Consider the following 4,686-nt stretch of genomic DNA (forward strand, 5'->3'; position numbering starts at 1 on the left):
CTCTCTTTTCCCCTCTCCGATCCTCACCCTTTTTCTCCCCTTTCCTCTTGGCTGGTACTCACGCCCGACCGGGCTCCCAGCCGGGGGGGAGGGGAGGAGAGGAGAGGAGGAAAGGGGAGAAAAAGGGTGAGGATCGGAGAGGGGAAAAGAGAGAGGGGGAGGAGGAAAGTGGAAGTCAGACACAAGAGAGATCAGTTTTCCCACCCCCAACAGCTGTATCGGTCACCACCTCAGTCAGGCCCCCTGCCCAGCTTCTGACTTCTCCCTCTAGCTCCCCACCCCCAAGATTTGGCTTGTAGATCCTGGCCAGGCTGTCCTCTTCCCCTCCCCTCTCCTATCCTCTCTGTCTGCCCCTACTCAGCCCACTGTTGGCAGCAGCAAGCAGCTGGGCTGGGGGCCAGATCAGGCCTCAGTTCCATCCCAGATGTGTCCTGGGGCCTCTGAAGATCAGGGCTACGGGGCCCATGGTTTGAAGACCCCCTGCCCTCAGCCCCCTATTGGCTCCAAGATCTGGAGCTGTTCCTCCTGTCCCAAAGCCCTTTCTCTCTCTGCACCTGCCCAGCCTCCATAACAACCATTGTGCCAAACCACCAAGCCCGCTGTCCTCACCTCACTGTCTTCACCTCGCCTCCCGCCAAGCTTCCCCGGGCACAAGTGGGGGGTGGGAAGAGGTGTCCCTGAGCGCTCCAGGATTAGGGGCCAGGGCGGGGAGAAATACAGGGAACTAAAAATACAGTTTTAAAAGAGAAGGTTCCGCCCATCTTGAGTTGCAGGGGAGTAGAGATCTTAGCACTGGGTGGAAGCTTCCAGATTTTCAAATCCAACTCTTTCATTTTACGGAAGGGGAAACCGAGACCCTGGGAAGGGAAGTGAGTCCCTGGGAACAGCAGGGAGTGAAACCCAAGCCCTCTGACTCCACCACTAGGGTGCTCTTGGATTATGGGAGTGATAAGATCAATGCAGTCATAGTTAGGAAAGACCTGGGTTTGAATTCCACGTCAACCATTCCCTAGCTATGTAACCCTGGGAAAGTCAGTTTCCCTCTCAGCCTCAGTGGAAGGTCCCTCTTAGGAAAATGGGCATAAGACACCCTAGGGAGCTGACCTCTTAGGGCTATTGTCACATGGTGTCTGGAAAGCCAATGAAGGAGTCTACCATGATGAATTCCACCATAGCTCCCAGCCTGGAGAGGCCAAGCTGGACTCCCAGGCTCTGGGGTCTGGGAAAGCCCTCCCACAAAACCAGAATGCATACATTGATCCTGGGGGGTCATTCTATGGCTGCAGAGGGACTTCAAAGTTTTGATGGGTAGGTCCAAGCTCCCAAGCCAGAGGGAAGAGAAGGATGAGAGACTGCAGGGGTGTGTCTGCTGCCATCTGGTGGTAGCCAGTTGCGATGGTGGTGATGGGTATGTCATTGTGTGGGGAGGAGGGAGGACAGACAGACAAAGACAAAGAGACAGAGACAGGGAAAGGAAGAGAGGAAGGGAGAGAGACACACACAAGCACAGCAAGAGGGTGACAGACAAAGAGACAGACACACAAAAAAGGGGGAGACAGGGACAGAGTGAGACCGAAAGAGGATACAAAGAGATAACAGAGACAGAGAAAGGGAAAAAGAAAGAGATACAGGTGGAGAAAGAAAGGGAGAGAGAAAAGAGGAAGGGGAAGGAAGAAGATAGAGACAGAGACATGCAAAGGAAAAAGGACGGATAGAATCCTAGAGGGAGAGAGGAAGACAGACAGACAGACAGAGACCAAGAGATCACAGTATTGGGGTTAGAGCTGAGGAAGACCATAGAGAATCCACTGAGGGAGAGAGGAGGGAGTCCCAGCACAAAGAACATTATAAGAAAAGGCAGGCAGGCGGAGGGGGTAAATGCAGGGCTTGTTTAGGAGAGGGCAGATAATGGCTACCATTGACTGGAACACAGAGGGTGTAGCATGAGGCAAGGCTGAAAATGAAGGGGGAACGGAGTGTGGAGGGCCTTGAGTTTGAATTTTGCTCCATAGGGAGAGTGGAGATCTGACCCCAGAGTCAGGAAGATCTGAGTTCAAGTTTTACCTTGGACACATTCTGGTTACATGACCTTGAGTCAATCAGAAACACTCAGTGGCTAAAGTTGAAAAACAGTTGCTAATCTGTATTGGTGAAAGGGCTTTCTCAACAGGAGTTCCCTATACCAATAAAATCATAGGTCTGGCTTCCATCACTGAAAAATTTTCAACCATATTAGTAATAAAAGTTCACATTAATATAATTTTTTCAATTTTGTTAAATGCTTTTCTATCTCCCCTGTAGGACCCATAGCATTATTGTGTCCATTTTGCAGATGAGGAAACAATATCAGACACAGTTTGCCCAGCCCACCAAAGCTGGCTAGTTTAGACGAAGGTCCCGCTGATGCAGCTGGGACTATAATGGCACCTTCTGGGAGAGCACAGCTGCCAGGATAACAGCTCAGCTCTAACATGATTTCCAGTTTACAACCCGCTTTTCCCACAACCTCTGTAGCTAAGGGGTACAAATAGGAAGCAGTCTGGTAACACTGAAAGAAAACTAGACTTGGAGTCAGGGTGTGTTTGCCACTTGGGGTAGCTATATGGCATAGTGGATAGAACTCTGGACCTGGAGTCAGGAAGACTCACCTTTCTGAGTTCAAACCTGACCTCAGACACTTACTGGTTGTGTGATCCTGGGCAAGTCATTTAACCCTATTTGCCTCAGTTTCCTCATCTGTAAAATGAGCTGGAGAAGGAAATGGCAAAACCACTCTGCCAAGAAAACCCCAAAATGGTATCATGAAGAAAAAAAACCACAACAGCTACATGGCCTCAGGCAAGTCACTCAACCTTATTCTCTTCATACCCAGAATAAAAGGGTTAGACTACCCATCATCATGTAGCACATACTCTGAAACTACTACCACAATTCCTATGCACATCAGGTTCCCACAGCTCAAGTGGCTACTTCTTATGCTCTGGAAGTCCAGGGATAGCCCTGAAGGCTTAGGGATATTTTTCTCTAATGTTATATGGCTCATGAGCCCCCATCAATGTGTTTCTAGCTATGATTTTCAGTTGGTATCAGTCATCCAGACTTAATTAGATTTTGGAAAGGAGTATTTTATTATGTCTCTATAATTTTTTTTAACCGTCTAAAGTCAGTGAACACTCTCTATGTACATATTCTCCCAAGAAGGTATAGAGGGGACTCAAACACAGATGGCGAAGGGGTAACTCACAGCCTTCTGGAAGTCCTTTTGCTGGCCTTCTCAAGATGTTCCCCTTAGGCAGGGTGTACTTTTTTTCTGCTAGGCTATTTGTAGAGTCTTGAATCTTCATTAAGTCTGTCCTTGGCTACTGATGCAGACATTGCAATCAGCTATTCTGGGGATCCTGTTAGAACAAAAGTCAAAATCCTCCAGCTCTCTAAAGTTCATGAGGCCTTCCTCCAGACAAGAGAATAGAGGTGGGGTTAGTGGTGAGAAGGAGCCTGAGGTTAAAGCCCTCCCCTCCCATGGAGAGAATCTTCTGTCACTACTTCTTGCTTCAAATCTCTGATTCCAACTAGCTTAATAATTTAATACAGGACTCAAAAGGTGCTACCCGAGTCCTTCAGCCAATCCAAACAGATTTCTTATGACACTTAGGGAGGTGCCCAGGCCTCCTTCACCCCTAGCAAACAAAGGAGATGTGTTCTCATCTGATAAATGTAATCAGGCACAGCATATTATCACTTACTTCAAGTGGGATAGGTTAACTGATTTACCAACTCAGTGACTTCTAACTTTACATATATAAATAGTGATCTTCACTTTGCAGATGAGAAAACAGACTGAGATGGTTTACCAAGGGAACCTAGATCTCTTAAATCTATGTCCCAGGGATCTTCGCAATATACTTAGCTACCTTCCCTAGGAGGGACTGACTTTCCCAACTCAGAATGGAGCAAAGAAATTAACTCAGAAATCCCTTTCTTATCATCTGGGGGATGTCCAAGTCAGAACAGTATTTTCAGTTAGCAACCATTTGGGGGCAGGCTTCAGAGCTCAGGTACAGGTGGGAGGCCTCACCACCTGCTCTGAGCAGGATACAGTTTCTCTTCCTGAGCCAACCCTTGGGTCTGTTTGGATGCATCACCAAGGTGCCCCTGGCAAGCAGCTGGCATTCATATGGCACCTTCCCTGTTATAGGTCACAGCCCTTACTTGATACTTATTCTCTATTGCCTTAAGTGAGGTGAGTCATTGCTCATTCCTTTCTCCCTTTTGTAGATGGGGTCACATAGGGCATGGAACTGAACACAGAACAGCACCTGAAGGCAACGGCCGGGCCTCCCCAGGTTGGGGGGCGGTGGTGGATTAGATCAGGGACCTCTTTGGTGACCTTGGAAAGCCTAAGGACTCCTCAGAATCAGATTTTTAAATGCATAAAGAGTAAGTTATGCTGAAATAGCTATAATTTTTTTAAGATCACAGACCCCAGATTAAGATCCTCTGATTTAGTTCATCTCTCTGATTTTACAGATGGATAAACTGAGGCTCAGACAGGGAAGCAACTTCCTCAAAGTGACACAGGTAGTAAGAAGCAGAGTTAGGACTCAAACCCAGGTTGTCTCATTCCAAATTCAATGCTTAACGTTCATTTGCCCTTCATGCCCAGTCCTGGGAGATCAGCCAGCTCCC

General features: G+C 48.0%; 1 protein-coding gene across 2 annotated transcripts in view; it reads right to left on the reverse strand.

Moving 5' to 3' along the window:
* The window catches only part of MB (myoglobin), a 20,704-nt gene extending 17,285 nt beyond the window's left edge, over positions 1–3,419 (reverse strand). Inside the window, exon 1 of one of the 2 annotated variants that reach the window (XM_069082176.1) lies at positions 3,245–3,419. The gene's annotated coding sequence lies outside the window, so the exon portion shown is untranslated. Of the gene's footprint in view, positions 1–609; positions 727–3,244 lie in introns of those variants that run through there. The other variant, XM_069082175.1, reaches the window with a different exon arrangement.
* Between the last annotated feature and the right edge of the window lie 1,267 nt (positions 3,420–4,686).

This window comes from Petaurus breviceps, unplaced genomic scaffold (assembly GCF_028583685.1).
Source record: "Petaurus breviceps papuanus isolate PSGF00001 unplaced genomic scaffold, PetGlider_PUasm1.0 156, whole genome shotgun sequence".
In the NCBI taxonomy this organism is placed as follows: Eukaryota; Metazoa; Chordata; class Mammalia; order Diprotodontia; family Petauridae; genus Petaurus; species Petaurus breviceps.